The sequence below is a fragment of the Temnothorax nylanderi genome, unplaced genomic scaffold (assembly GCF_030848795.1).
Source record: "Temnothorax nylanderi isolate EJ_2023f unplaced genomic scaffold, tnyl_v1.0 TNYL_tig0166_pilon, whole genome shotgun sequence".
Lineage (NCBI taxonomy): Eukaryota > Metazoa > Arthropoda > Insecta > Hymenoptera > Formicidae > Temnothorax > Temnothorax nylanderi.
In genome coordinates, this window is record NW_027249228.1 from 282,325 (window position 1) to 299,531 (window position 17,207).

General features: G+C 35.9%; 2 protein-coding genes across 5 annotated transcripts in view; one reads left to right on the forward strand and one right to left on the reverse strand.

Moving 5' to 3' along the window:
- LOC139777848 (uncharacterized) overlaps nucleotides 1-3,409 on the reverse strand; it is a 42,309-nt gene extending 38,900 nt beyond the window's left edge. Inside the window, exon 1 of one of the 3 annotated variants that reach the window (XM_071715488.1) lies at nucleotides 2,433-3,409. The gene's annotated coding sequence lies outside the window, so the exon portion shown is untranslated. The remainder of the gene's footprint in view (nucleotides 1-2,432) is intronic. The other 2 variants (XM_071715492.1, XM_071715489.1) reach the window with 2 other exon arrangements.
- LOC139777841 (uncharacterized) overlaps nucleotides 1-17,207 on the forward strand; it is a 94,626-nt gene that overhangs the window by 53,791 nt on the left and 23,628 nt on the right. The window lies entirely within an intron of this gene.

Sequence of the window (17,207 nt, forward strand, 5' to 3'; positions counted from 1 at the left end):
ATCTCGCAACAAAATAGAGTTTTCTATTGAACGTTCTCGGTTGGATAAATTATAACTCAACAGTAAGTCCTTTCATCGATGCGTTCGCCACAAATAATTGACAACCGAGATTTATAATATTATTTACATTACGATGATAATTCGAGGAGGCTCTGTTGACGCAACTACGAAGGAATCGTTTCACAAGTCCACGATTAAATCTCGCGACCTTGTCAGCAGGGCTCCACGTTGCTGACATAACGACATATGCTCTCAATGACAGTCAGGAACGTCGCTGTGACTTAATAGCATCGACCACTGGCATGAAAACGAACGTGTCAAGCATCTATGAGATCACTGCCGTATTCATCTGTATATTTTTTTGCATATGAAAAATAAACGATTCCAATTCCTGCTTTTATTTCCATGAAAAGCAAGACATACCAATCTACAATTTATATGAAGATAGTCTGCTCATCTTTATCATATTATTTTTTTCTTGAATATCAAGAAAGTACAAAGCCTAATAATATATATCTACATATATTGATATAGAATATAAATTTAATACAATTAAATATTGGGCATGATCTTACTTCTATGAAATCAAAGTAGAATTTTAGACTTTAAATTTTCATATATTACATATTGTGTGTGTCATAATTAAACCTGCGATTAAAGCTGTAAGCACATTTGACTTTTATACATATCATACATTTTTGTTTTGATATTTCTTTATTTTGATTTATTATGTGAATTTATTACGTAATTTATGCAAGAGATAAAAGGTAGACGGAAACACATGGTCTCGCAAAATTATGACGTTCCTTTGCGAAATTGCGGCTGCTTCCAGTCGCATGCGACGTCGTAACGCATGACAGTATTTGTCGCCTTAGGCAAAACGCCACTCTATTGTAATTATACGTTCGTAATTATAGAATCCCACTCATGCGAGAACGAGGGGAGACAGCGGTCGGAAATGCGCGCGCGATAACGACACATCGATAATATTTCAATAAACAGATTCTTTTTTGCGAATCGGAGAAACGATAAGGAGCAATAACTTCACGTGGACCACTTTCTGTTTTGCCGTCACTGATAATTCGCGATAATTGCATGCCGCAAATATAACGTCGGCGGGATCAATCGAGGCGGAAGTTAGCTTATATCGAGAGTAAGATAGCGAGTAATTACCGGCTATTAAATTAGGTAATGATACACCTGGGCACACAACTGGAAACTTTTCTTCTAGCTATTTATTAACCCTTCCATATAGACTTTTTTCTTAGACATTTATAATTTAAAATTAAAATACTGGGACTTTTAACGAGTATTAATTTCAAAAGTAGTTTTTATATAATTAAATTTAACATATGTTGCGGCTTGATTTAACTTGATTTCTCAACCCTCTGAATTGTAGGTTTCAATTTCAGCTTTTTCAAATAATTATGAACATAGACCGTTATTAAACAACGAGTTAATTACGTCGTTTCTCATATAGGGTATTGAAAAAATTTATGTAAATTATAAGCATGAAATATAATTTTAAAAAAGTTTGTACAATCAGTTCAACTATGTTTGTCCTACGGTTTCAATAAAATTGCAGTAAAAAAAACCACGTCATATGAGATTAGAATATCTAAATTTTTTCAAAAGTTGCTATCTATATGAATTATAATTTTGTATTTTAAAAAATCATGTTTTCAATTATTGTGATATTCAATTGTGCTACTGAATGATTTTGTATAAAACTGGCGATTAAGTATATTAGTTCCTTTCGCAGTACACTTTTTATCACGCTTTATCGTGTGTGTCGGATAACCCTGAAGAAAATAAGTATCAGTTTCTTAACTTATGTCGAGGTCTCTCGTATTGTGCAATGGAAAACGTGTAAATATTTGAAAAACATCTTTTAATTGGTTACCCCCAAAGCAATTAAATATCGATAATTACGTCAGCAGGACTATGGTACGCGGGTACATAACAAAATTTCATAGTATCTGTTAATTAACAGTTATTAAATTTGCATAATGCCCTAATAGGATTTTCAATTGATCTCCATTTGCGATAACGTAATTAAAGTGCCCCGTATAAATTCCTACGCTACTATCAATGAGACCACGTTTAATTATATGCAATCATGTGGGACTTGTATAATCATAGAGATTATTAGATCTTTCCAGAGTAAAGTCAACTCAGGTGGCACGTATTATCATCGTATGTTAAGCTCACAACGTCGCATTAAAGAAAAATGTAACAAGAAGAGATAAAACAGAAGTTATATTTTTATATCATTTGTTAATCTAAAGAAGATTTGAACATATAACTTGTGTATAATTTTGAAATAACATTTTACATTTTTTTTCTAATCAAACAATTGTATAAGGCACACTTTACTTTAATTCGACATACTTCAACACACGTTATCATCTTTGTGTCAGAGAATTACTTACCTGCTCGTCAATGGTCAAGATCACCCGCTAACTGATCTCTCGCTACAAGCCCGCTGCTAACAAGTCTCATTCGCGAACACGCAACGTGCAGTTCGCGCGTACCCTTCTTGCTCTCGGTTACGCTCGTTTACGCCACATCCCAGGTGCTAGGACGTGTATTTCTCCCGTGGCGAATTAAGACACGTTGCTCCGAACTCCGAAATTCACTCTCTCTCTCTCTCTCTGGAAATTTCGCGCTGATACCGGCGGCACTGAACACCAAGTCTGCTCGGCTCCAAGGTGGTCCCCCCCGTCGCTCAGTCTTTAACAGCAATCCAATTTGCAACGATCGATGCTACTGTAGGTGGAAGCGCGTCGACCAGTCGCGTCGAAGAATCTCGCAATCTTCCTCGGGGCGGCGAGTTCTGGTCGATCTGTTTCCGAGGAAGTTAACCGATTGAATGGTCCCGACGTGAACGATCGACATTAAAGTGTGGCAATATGGCGGGCGAAATGTTTGTTCGTCGAAGTGTCGATATCGTTCTTGATGTTTGAGAAACCTTGGGAGATTCGTTATTTCGAATACTTGGACTCGTCGAAACACCGAATCGAGGTCGATAAAACGAGGAAGAAACTTAGGAAGCGTGGTAAATTAATCGCGATCAAACTATCCGTCGTGTCGAGATTTCAACCCCACCGTCGAGGAAGGGAGGAATCTTTTACCATCTTTTTCGCGAGAAAAATACGATTTAAGGCGAACGATCGTTGATCATCAGCTGAAAACTTTCCGATGTCATTTGTTGGAAACTTTCGCGCCGCGTCTTTAATCGCGTTCCACGGATACGATACTCACGATGCTCAAGTGTGAAAAATGCACGTTTGCCCCTCCTGGTCGTTCGCGGCCACGCGTTTTTCACCGTCGTCGGCCGAGGTGTCACTGCTTCGACGTGCATCCTCGCGATTTATAAAGCCTCGCCGTCTCTCGTCTCCGATGGCTCTTTGCACGCCGCGTGTGTGTCAGTCTGGCCGTCGTTATTATTCCCCTGCCAAGTGGCCGTTTCTCCCTCCACGCAATTGCGAACCGTTACCACCCACCGTCGCGTCGCTTGTGTTAAGTCTAAAGCCTAAAGCCGGAATCCGGCACAACATTTTGCAACTTACTTTAGTTTACGTGAATTTTTCTGTACGAACTGAAAAGAACAAGAAAAAATTAATTTTTCGATAGAACCGCAATAAATCGTGAACAATCACTTCTTATTTACAGAATAAATGTGAATAAATTATGGATAAATTCATAGCAAAATTCGTAAAATAAGTCTCTTTGGCATTTGCTTAAAATTATCTATTGTTTCATCAATTTATCTTTAATAATACATACGTTGAATAAGGATTAGTTTAGTCCAAATATTTAAGAAAAATCGCATTTATCATGTTACTCGATAAATGATTATGTTGTTGAAAAGCAAATCAAACAAAGGAATTTTGTTTTCATATAATTTAGGCTTAACGGATGAGTTCATCCAATCTATGAAATGATTGACGCACTATGCAATAGACATAGTGACAAAAGAACTGTAGACATTCATTTTAGGAATCGATGCCTCTGACACTGGTTAACCTTAATTGAAGTTAACTGAATTCGTTCTCTCTAGATGATCATATCATGTGTGACACGAATAGAAAGATATGGTACGCTGAGATTAGAGTTAATCAACATCGCGGGAATCGACAATAAAGAATGTGTCATATATATGTAATGCAGAACATTGACGAAGGAGAAAAAAAATGCATAATGTTTATTTAAACTTTTTTATTTATACGTTTATAAATGAGCAGTGTGTGAATCTAAAATTTAATATTTAAATTTAATATTATGAAATATATCTATACGACAGAAAATTTTGCTGTAACATTTTTTTATCGTCTTTCTTTTCTTGAATCGATGTCTCTTATTACACGTATGTACTATATATTTTTACAGTCAATTGTCGCAACATTAATTAATTCCAAAGCTTAAAATTAAGTAATTATGTATTTGTCGTAATTAATTTCATATGTATAAAATATTTGGACAACAAAAATTTCCGCATTCACATGTTTATAAGCGGAAAATACCTAGAAATAGTAAATTTTCTTAAAACAAAGTTAATGTTTGGATTATCTTTGCACGTCAAAGGCTAGCAAGAGATTTTTCTCATGAACTTGGGAGCTTCTTATCTCAACCGTGGAAAAAAATGATGACAAAAGTTTCAAACAAGATGGTTTGTTTTAACTTCTTCTTACAATCTCGTTAACATATAGAGTAATAATGCGCTTAGTGACCTAATTTCGCGATAAAATTTTTATCGAAATAAAAGAGTTTGTTTATTTTAACAAGCTTTTTGGTGTATTTTGATATAATTTATTTTCATGATTTTAACCATTTATTTATTTATTTATTAATAATTTATTTATTTGTGTGAAATGAAACGAAAATATTGGCTTGCTTTTAGAAAGATTCAATCGAGTATATACGGGATGTAATTACAAATTTTGTGATTTAATTTTAATTAACTTTCTGACACTTCGTACATGCTTTAATTTTTTTGCTGTTTAATTTAATATAAACAGTTATTAATTTCGCTGCTTTGTCACGCTCCACTGTGTGTAGTTAATGAATTTAATTTCGTTGGACTACAATCATAATCAGTTAATTCGCTCCACACAAATACGGTCCATCCCGCATTCAGCTGCATGCTATTCAACATTTACTTTAAACGGGTTGTTCTCAAGCAAATATAACCCAGAGAAGCGGACGATTACATATTTTACTCTAAACGTGCGCAGCCAGGATATAGTTCATATAGTTAACTTTTCGAGATAATAATCTAATTTTTATTGCTCGTTGTCAGAATTAGACATATAATTAAATGTTCGTTTGTACGCTTGAAAATGCTTATTTCTGTTCTGGACAGAAGAGATTCGTTGCTGCTTCCTCTTGTATTATACCGTAAGGATAATTTATCAATAATTAAACGAAACGATACTTGAATGCTAGACATTGAAACATCATGCCACTCTATTAAAGGAATACACTAAATCACCGATAGAACCGAAGTTGCCGGGTAACTCAAAAATCCGATAACTCAATCTACGAAATTGGTTGAGAGAACAGTTCGTTACGAGTAAGATGTAATTTGAGGGCAAGGAAGAAGTCAAAGGTACAAGAGAATTGAGTCAATCCTAACATTTAAATAAAATATATTGAAATAACGAGATTAATAATCGAGTATTCACTTGAATGATTTGCTTTCGTATGACCGAGGACAATCACGGGCGTGATAACAATGCAATAAACGAATGTTAACGGCGATGTTAATGGCAAATCAGTAACTGCAGAATCTCGCAACAACCAAATGGTAAAAACGTAAATTTTTCTGTACGAACTGAAAAGAACAAGAAAGTCTAAAAATTAATTTTTCGAAAGAACCGCAATAAATCGTGAACAATCACTTCTTATTTATTACAGAAATTTCAAGTAGCTCGGCACACACAATTCACGCGAGTAGTACGAACTTATACTTCGATAATACACAGATAAAAATATCTCGTGTATTTTGATGAACTAGCTAGAATATACATAATGACTGTACTGTGTGTGCGTGGTGTCGACGACTCCGAAAGAGAGGGGTGAACTTTAAATTCACGGATGCGATCGAATGGGGCAACGCATTTGCCGATCTTAAATTTTAGACGATTCTGCTTGCGAGATCTCCCACGTAATCATGGTTAATGCGGAGTGTTGCCTTTCCCTTCGCTGTTCTCAGCAGGTTCCGCTCGTGCCTCGGTGTTCGTCGGCATCCAGATTGCTGCAAGATAATTAATGCAATAGCAACAGTATCTATTCGAGCTAAATGCGAACGAAATTGGAAAAGGGCGATACAACCTGCGCGCTTTGTTGAGTTCCCTGTTCGTTCCCTTGACGACTGTAATTTCCTTTACACTGATACACTCCGCTGGTCGAAAAGGATGTCGTCGGATGTCAGCTTACAGTAATCGTCAATGTTTGCCAATCGCGCTCTTAGGAAAAGAATTAATTGCGCAAAAAAGAAATCGCAGATAGCGAAAAGTTCTCTTCCGAGCTGGAAGGATGCAGGATCCGATCCTCATCTCTGCGGTTGAACCTTGCGACTTTTGTAACGGACGACCAAATGGCATCATTCTACGTGACATTTTTTTTTTATTTCAGTTTTTTGTTTCAGTTTCTACCGCGCGTATGGATGTTATATCTTGCACTTATATTTAAAATGCAAATTTTGTATTCCCTCTGCAGTCGTGCGCGCTGTTGCAGCTTCTACTTTTGCACGTTCTGTCAGTAATTATATCGTTGCGCAACATTTTTTTCGCTCCGCTTTTCTGACATTCTCCTCTTCCGCGAACGAGGAAGCTCGTCGTATCCGTTATCGCTCTTCCGTCTTCCCCGGGCCGAGGTTCGCTACGATTCTCTGTTCTGTGATGGCGAGACAGTTTCGGAGCACGAAAAGATAATGTTTCGGTAGGTGCGCATATGCGGCCCGACGCGTTTCAGGGCGAACAACGGCGCGATAATGTGTCCAGATACTGCAGCCGACTGAATTCGCCTGCGCACGGGCGAGCGCCAACGTCGTCCCAGATGCAGAGACGGAACATTAACGTAACGCGAGCACGTCGACACGTTAAATTTGCACGTGAGAATGCATCTGTTCGTACATGTTTGTGTGCGTGCGTTAACGATCGCGCCAAGTCCGTTGATGAAAACGAGTATGCGCGAACGTCGGTTTGCGCGAGAACCACACGGTAAATTAATTAATTAAACCGTTTGTTAACGGAATAATTAACAGGTTATCTAGCGACGTTAGCGAACAGCACGACGCTAACACAAATAGATTGTTTATTACTTGATAGCCAAGAAAATTCGCGTTATTACATATTGCATATTTATTAGGAATTATTCTTGTGACATTATACAATAATTGTATAATACATTGTCGAATACTCTGCATATTACAAATACTTTTGATCGATTAATCCAAACCGACTCCATAAAAGTCACAAGTCAAAATCAATCTTATCTATATGTTTTATTGGGCGCTTTGTTAACAGTAAAAGATACATTCTCTTTTAATTATTTACGGTAATAATTTGTTTAAATTTAAAATTCTATTTATCAAGAATTGACGCGATCGAAGTTCATAGTCTGTACGTCACACGTGATTCACGATCTCTCCTGTGAATTCATCACTCATGGGGAAAAACGGCCGACGCGATCTTCTTGTTCCGCTCACTCTAAATAATTTCGTTATCTCGTCGAACTTCGAATTAATTCCGCGAATCGCGGGTGCGCGGATCGACCGCGGTCAAATTAATCTTCACCAGCGAAGGAAAATAACGAGTTCGGTATTGTTGTGGTCGTCACTGCATCTGGCCTGTCGATACGCGAGAGAGCTGCGGCAAACGTGGGCACGTCCGCCTTTTTATTTTCAATCGAGAACGCGAATTGCAACCACACCAGATTTTCACCGATCCTCTTCTTGCGTATTAATGTGACACCGATCGTAAATCAATCCCGCTTTCAAATTTGGACAGTCAATTTATCTTTCAGTTTTCCTACATAGCATATTTTAAATTTGCCAAGCCGGATTAACAGATAATGCATTACAGGTGTGAAATTAATAATATTGAATTTCATGATAAAATATGAATGACTGCTTCTAAAATGAAAGATCGATTACATCATAAGAGTCTAAAATACAGTACTGTACATATTAAATACCCCAAAAACCTAGATTTATTCAATCCATATTGGTCTATATTTAATATCAGAATTATATTATTAATCTATGACATTTGCCGTAAATAATGAATGTTGCGGATATCAAGAATGAAACAATGGATCAATAAAGGATTGGTGATGGCATTAAAGAATTAAAACTAAATTCACACTTTGCGATATACGTCGTATTCCGCACAGTATCGATGATCGCTTTATCCATAAATTCTTGATCAATTCGCAATTTTCCTTATAAAGCTTTTATCAAATGCTAAAATTAATATTATATTAAATCTAATAATATATTGCATTAAATCTAAACATTTTTGTTTTTGTGCAAAGTTTTTAGATTAAAATTTATTTACATGAAATATATTATTTTATTAATTTTAAAAAATAATATTTTTTTTTCTTCAAAATTATTTATGTCTTTATATCTTAATCGAGAAAAGATTTACACTATCTTAAACAGTCTCATAGATGAATGGTGATGCTTATATATATATATATATATATATATGAAACATTCCGTACTTGACTTTGATCTTGATACATTTGCGTTTCGAATGAACCAGCTAAACTCGAGCCATTTATTTATGAATTTACATTGTGTAATCCCGACCTCAGTTTGCAATCGCGGAGTTTAGGTTCAAGGGTACGTTATACAAATATGGGCGGCAAAAGAGCTCGGAATGATAGAGACGAACTCGATTGACATGCATCACGCACTATGTATATATAAAATGATCGTGCGCATGAAATGCTTATCTTGACGAAATCCTAACGAAACATTATGTTCGTCGGTAATTCTGTAATCGTGATTGCACTCCAAAGTATGTCGGACTATACATATACATATATGTGTCGATTACTGATGTGTTTTACTGTGTTACTGTAGGTTGAAGTTATATTTATCTCGACAAAGGCATTTTGAAAACATATACCGACGAATCATTAGATATTATGTTATTTATGCTATTATGTTATGTTATTAGATTTATATTATGTCTTATTGGAAATTTGTGTTATTGATCGGTGTATAAGAAAAATTTTTAAAAATTAATTAAGAAATATATACAGATAAAGACTTGATAATAAAAAGATAATTAGAAAGTGAAACCAATTTAAAATAGAAATTGTATTTCTGCAAAAACTGTAGATATTTTTCGTCGACGTCTGGAATTATGTATTTATTTTAAGTATAAAGCCATCACATTTTCGGCAAATTTGCAAGTGCGTAGAATCGAATTGTTTTTGCTATTAACAACGTAGCGCATGGTTCTGAAGCAGGGGCTTGTACTTGTGAGGATTCTCGTTGCAGTCACAAAATGCATCGACCCGAAACGCCACGGCACGAAAGCAATCCACGGAATTTAATTAAACCCCGTGCTTTTTTTCGAGCACGCGCGTCTGCGTGCCGACTAAAGTGGATATGTACCACGAAGATTTCTGACCTCAAAGGCACGATGAACTTAGCTCCAGAAAACGGGAACTTTAAACGGGATAAACCTAATTATGGACCTCACTTAATTAAACTGTGCTTCTTAATTACGCATTCTTGATGACTGAAAATCAAAAGTGTCGTTATATATTGAGAAATGAGAAATGTTAATGAAAAAATTTATTCTTATTACAGTTTAACATTTATACGAACTCTGTTTAGTAATGAAGTAATAATAGAAATTTTACATTGTATTCAGTAATTTAATGATACATTTATGCATGGAAAATGAAATGTCATAATTATTTTGTATCATTATAATATTCATTCTGCTGCCATTATTTATTATAATTGAGTATTGATAATTATATTACCATAATTTATCTATAAATATTTATTACAACTAAATAATTAATCAGTAATTGATATTATAAAATTACTTAATTCAAAAGTAGGTACATATTTTAATATATTCTTTACATTTTGCTAATTAATTTACTCAAAAACTCTTAAAGAATGCAGTGAGATTTTTTTAGATGATATAAAAGTATAAAATTTATGAATTGCGTTGAATTCTTGTTTTGTCGACGTAGCTGTGTTGAACTTCCATAGAAATTATCGCGATAGTAATTTACAAGACCCGGCTGCTGCATTATGGAAATAAGCAGATTGATCACGTTTACTTTTATAAGGGTTTTTTTCATGATGTCATTCTTCTGGGTACATAAAATCATTAGATCATTCTTCTACGATCAAACGGAAGAGAAATATGTTTCGCGAATATACGCAAGTTGTATATTTTTATTTTTTAATATATTTTTGAACACACAGTATTATAATTTAGATCAAATGCTAATTATGTTAGGTCTGCTAATTCTATTTTTATTTTACAAAGTTAAAAAATATTTTTTAATGACGAAGATTTAATATAATTTTAAAGAAAGACAATATTAAAGTTGCATTCTGATTAGTGATTACAATTATGCTAAATTTTTCTATAATATTTATTTTTAACTTTACCGACTTTTATTGTATGGTTTAATCTCTTCTTTCTTTTCAAGAAAATTATGAAATAAATTTAGCGTATATCTCGGACGAGAGAAAAGCAATTTGGACTTCCGTTAGTCATGTTATTTCCTTGAAGTTAAACGAAACGCAAGTCATTGTCTTCGAGAGTCAGTTAATTCTGATTTCTTATTCTTCCTTCCTCTCAGATTTCTTTGTTGAATTAAAAGATAAGAAAACCTACGTATTTTACAACTACATCATTATATGACTAAGGACGATAAATATGCTGTTTTTGCATTTTATCAAGAATTATAAAACTTATCATTTTTCCTGGATATATTATAGGTTACTAAAATTTTTCTTTTGTTCCGACTTTATTAACCATAATGAGTGTAACATATGTGAATGAAATTATTTTAATACTAATGGAACATACATGGCAGATTTTTAATGCAAGATCATTTTCAGTTTAACATTACAAAATTTTCTCCATTCTGTTCAGTAATAAAGTAATAATATAAATTTTACATTGCACATATTTAAAACGTAATATATAAAGATATATTATCATTAATATATAATACAAAAAGAAATTAGTTAAAAAGATAGACATATAATATAAAATAACTCAATATATAGATTTCTTTTTGCGATATACTTGATTAATATTTGTGTTTATCATATACATAAATAAGTCAACCAAGTTGGCAAATTTTCAGGGCACTTATATTTTCTCTATATACACAAACGCATACACGCACAGATTATAATTATGCTTTCAGAATTTACGGCACGCATGTTACACGTGTTATGAATCGCTAGTGTTAACCAAAATTGCCGCGATATACCCTCGCGAGGCGAGCCTTGCACGACTTTGTGGATAAGTCTGGTGAAATATTCTGCGGTATAATTAGACGGTAAATTCTGTTATATTGTGTGCGGTCCTTACAGATTTCATCGGACGCGATTACCACAATTGCCTATGTAAACTGCCGCTTTCTTCGCGAAACGCTCTATTGTTCCGCGTGAACGAATGAAATACTCCCGTTTGCTCCCACTTTTATAGTATAATGCCTACTTTTAATAGTACTCAAAATGGCTCTTTTTACGTGCTAATATTTTTATATGTCTCGCCGGCACGTTTAACTCATTCCGTTTTGTTACGTCAAAGCGATTTTTAATTAAACCGGTTGTTTCAACAAAACTATGTTTTAACATCGTAATTACCATGTCCGGTTTAGCAAAGAAGTTATTTTCTCTACGTGTTTTGTGAATGTGAAATATCCCTGTGCGCGATAAATTACCATAATTTTTACGGTTGCTAGAGCCGCGTATGTTCTCATAAAGCGGCGCAAAGCGACGGTAAATATGAGAAAAAAACCATTTTTCTCCTCTCTCTCGACTATACATGGAAAGAACGGCTTCGCTGAAGTATCTAAAATTTTAGCTAGATATATAGATCTGAAAAGAATTGTTAAACTATGTAAATAATTATATTGGACGTGCAAGCTTATTACGAGAATGTTCAAACTTTTTGCAGCATTATCATTATGCTTCAGTATCCTACATAATTATTCTGATTTATTCCAACATAATTATTTATAAATCTGTATCTAATTTAATTTTTATATATTTCAACCGTTCTTTCTGTGCACGTAGTCCGCGTAGTTGCATGTGATCGTGAGTACATATGAACGTAAAGTGGAACATTTGGACCTAGATCGATATTTTTCTGTATAATCATGTCTCTAATTAGTTTGTGAGAATGAGACCTTGAGAAAAGGCAAAAACTGATCAGAACGTTGCTGTGATAAGTGAGAGAATTGCGAACGCACGAAACAGGTTCTTGATTATAATGATTCGATACGAGCATACATGGAGCATACTACAAAAGAACTTTGTGTATCCTGCAATAATTCACGATCGTAATTATGTAACGAAACGTTGAGGAATGATTGAGCGAGGAATGTAAATGGTTAATCGATTGATGGTTAAGATAATTCTTCATACGCTTTTAATGCGTTTAAAGATAAAATCGCATAGGTAGAAAAACTTAATGTAAAACAAGAATGTTCTATACGTATCAGATGAAAGGAATAAGGTTCTACATAAGATGAAAGGAATAAGACAAAATCGCATGTTAGAATCAGGCGTCGCCCTTAAAAACGCGGAACAGTTCTCATCCCGTGAATTAAATTCGCATAATCGAATTATCCGATCTTCGGCTCTTTTATTCTTCTCGCTTCTCTCTGCTTTCCCTTTTATTATCTTCCGTTTCCCTCCCCGAGGGACCAAAGGACTCGCGCCTGTAAGCAGGATACGGAGGGAGTCGGCGCGATGCAGAGACCCGTTGTCTGTTCCGATTCTAATTACAATAAAGCCGACTTTAATTGCGCGACAGGATTCGCGGAACGCAATAAGAACGCCTTTTTATGTCCCTAATAGACAGGGCAAAAAACGCCATCATCCGCCTACTCTCTTCGTCCTGAGTATTATAATCCCTTCCGTCGAGATATAACGCGCGGGACGAACTACGTTTCGCGGCACGCCGTGATTCATCGTCAGTGGCGTTGCAAATGTTTGAGCAAACCGTTATCTCGAGAGACCACCGGTCCGCCACCTCTTTTTTTGCCCGAACCTCACCTTTTTATCTCGACCTCCTCACTCTTGTCCCACCCTCGTCTCTTCCCAGCCTCCGTACTTTATTCGCCGCGAATTCGTGACCGACGAGAGCTCGCGGGAATCGTAAATCATGGATATTGGACGGCGTCGATTCTTCTGCCTTTCGCTCGGATCACCATTAAAGGGATACTCGATATACGCCACCCTGCGATACGGCGAGGTGGGATTGGATCGTTTTCACGCCTCATTATCACCGACTTTGTGCACGTGCGGCTTCGGCATGTCGCGTCGTGATAACCGACAGGTGTTAGATGACGATTTTTTGTGGCTATAACTGTATTTAAGTATCCGAGGCTTTCATGAGATAAGTTTGAAATAAAATTTCACCATGCCATTGAAATTTTTTGATGAAGAAAAGGAGAGGCAGAAGAAAGTTATGACATCGTAGATAAGTCTCAGAATTGAGATAGAAAAGGGTTATAATAATAGATCTAATTTCTCAAAGGAAAAATGAAGAATTATCTTCTGTTCATTCTTTTGCTAGTTAATCTGTGAAACTGCAAATTGCTTGTAAAATATACGAGTTAAATATTCATCTGTCTGCAAATAAAACACTTCGTGAACACTTCGGTAATTAAGGAGACTCGGTATCATAGTAAAGCATGGAGAAGGATATGCTTGCAATTAAAATCACGGTGACTCAACAATGACGGAATCATATACGGAGAGCGCAGTAAAGTTGTCCCGAAGAAATCTAAAACTCGTCGAGGTAATCACTATTAATAATTGGCAAGGATTAGTCTTTATAGTTTGCGCGTAATATAACCTTATATAGTAGTACATATGGGTGGAGCCCGATGTGGAATGTATCATTCACACACAACTGCGCAATGTCTCAAAACAGTTTTACAACTCGGAATAATTCCGCAATGTGCATGATTGCCCATTCGTTCGTGACTCGTGACAGTCATCGATGCAGTCATTTAGATGGCGCGTATTTAGATCGCACAATCGCGCTATTCTTCTTGATGAACAGTAATACAGAGTGTTTCAGAAAGTGGAGTTAAAATTGTAAGTTAATTAAAGTTGGTGAGATTTTTTTGTCGAGGCAACAACAGTTTTTTTTTTGTTGTATATTGAAAGTCAAGAGTTTCTTACAAATTAAGCTTGATAGTCGAGAGTAAATCATGGGATCGTTTGCTCAATTCCAAGTATACTTCTAAAATATTGAATGTTAAGGTTTGAAGATTATGAAAAATGATACTTTCTTTTTAAGATTTTTACTGGACATTCATATACTTAATTTCTTTCTTAATTATAGTCGTTTACTTAGTGACACAGTAGGGATATTTTTGCTCTAATCTATCCGCATTCTTAGACATGTCAAGATCATGCGTTCAAACTTATCAAACTCATTTCGTGAGAAGATGACGTCAGGTGCTTCTACGTATCGTGATTATTTCAGTAATTATCTCGTCTCATTTAGATAAAAAATATTCTACAACATAAAAAATGCTTAAACAATTGAATGATAATAAAATATCCACGAGAGATTTATTATTTATTTAACCATTATTATTATTTACTGCAACGTTTAACATGAATTGTCATGATTGACAATTGATCGCTTGTAAAAATTGTCACACAATTTCTCGAAATTACCTTGTGTAAAAAAAAAAGAATATTACATGACCAATTTTTCCGACACTGCACGCGATTCGGTGGGTAGAGAATCGGGGATTAATTGTTACTCGCGCGATAGAATTCCTACTCGGTTTATCGTACGTGAGCACGATCGAAGCTTCACTTAACACTGCGCCTTTCAGCAATAAATTCAATTACTTTATGCACACAGACAATGCGTAGTTATTTGCGATTTAATGGTTTGAAATAGAATGCCGTGCATATTTGCGCGATTATCTGTAACCGCAATCGCGTTTATAGCGGTGTAGATCTACCTCCGAAAAGTGCCAGTTTGCTTTCAGCGTTTGTATAAAAATTGTCATACAATTTCTCGAAATTGCCTTGTGTGTAACAAAAAAAGGAATATTACATGACCGGTTTTTCCGACATTGCTGATAAAAGTTTCGGCAAATTTGCAGCGTCGTGTTAGCAGAATTGAAATCGGGATCTCCAGCGAGAAGAAATTATAAATTCACGAGAAACTTTCATATTGAGCGGATAGAAATTTTCTTCAGGCAGGATGCTGACAGCGTGACACGCATACATGCATCTTATGCGATAAAGGTGATTCTGTCGATACTGCTTGTAAAAAAATCACTTTTTTGCAGATACTGAACACCGATAATTCATCGTTTGCCATTTATCATTGCTTACCAATTTGTTTTTCTTCAGCCCACATATTTCTCTTCAAACTGTTGTGAAAGAAGAAGAAGAAGAAGAAGTATCCTGTTAAAAAAAATGTTTATATATTGTTTGTTATATCATTTAACTTCGTAAACTGTTAAACTAATTTTATATAGTATTACGTTGTATAATATGAAAGCGATACAATATAAATTTCTAAATTTGCGGAGATTGCCGCTCTACGAGACAAAACTCCGGAAAGATTGACGGATATATATCCGTAATCCGTACTACCGTATCTTATGAAATGAATAATCCAGCTTGTGTCTCATCCCGTTTGTTCATATCTGTCTACAGCTATTACTTAGATTGTAACTACTGCGCGAAGAAAATTGAGGTGTGTCCGGATAATCTGGTTTTTCCACCGTGATATTATTCGACAAGAGAAAAATCAGTGTGCCGGGTATTTCGTCGAGTGGGCGGTGCACGTCGGTGTGGAATTACTCGATAGAAGAGACGCTCTTCGATATCTACCTCGACGTATAAGGATACAGTGCCGTCTTTCAACGTGGAACGAAGCCCCAGATTGATGACGTTTTATCTTTTGCTTCTATTGTTATATCTTTGTTACGTAATTACATAGCGATTCGAATACATCATCGACTGACAACATCGGCTGAATTTTTCATTTCCAACTTGTCGTGGATACAATATCATTTAAAGCAATTTTTACAATTACACATACACATTTACGATTATATATACGCATGTGCCAAGAGGGACTCGATACTATCCCGCTGACTTTAATTTTCGATGCCATTGCATAAATATAGAAGAAGCTATCTCTCACATTAATTCTCGCGATCATCAGGAAACAATACAGACATACAGAGATCAGTATTCATATTCATAGCTTTGAAATTTGAATTCACCGAAGTTATACTGTTGTAAATTTTCGGGGCTTCGAGGGTCGTATTACGAAATACTCGGAACATTAGAGACCTCGAATAATTCGCCTCCGGGCCCTCGAGGCTAACGAGACGCGGCTGCGAGGACCGACTGAGGAGAAGTATCGGGCGAGGCGATGTATCAGACGTCTCTCGTTTATCTACATCCCGTGCAGAGCTCCACGTCCCGACACGTAGCCACTCGGAATCTGTCCGATAAATCCGTGACTCCCGCGGAACTTTCTTAACGACCGATCGGCCGCTATCGGACCCACCGCCGCCGCCGATCCCCTCAGGCGATCGCAATTTTGCATCGCAATTTCATCCGTCGGAGCGAGATCAAACGTGCAGCCCCGCTGAGTTTTGTTAAATAAACCAAGTCTTGGGGCTCGAAATATTCTCATCCTCGTCGAAACACTCAATTCGGAATTTTTCCAACGGAATTTTCAAACAATATCTTTGGACCTGCAAAAGAGTTTTGCCTGGAATGAGCGAGTTATAGTGAGTTATAATGAGTTCGAAAAGCGTTCTCTGAATTTTTATCACGCGAGAACGTGATGTCGTATTCAGTTTTAAACGATGAATTTTCTAACGCAGTTGAAAGCTCTTTTCAATTAGTTTTAATATTTTACGGTATGCTGAAGTTGAAAGAATGCACAGAACTTGTTCGAGAGGATGCAATA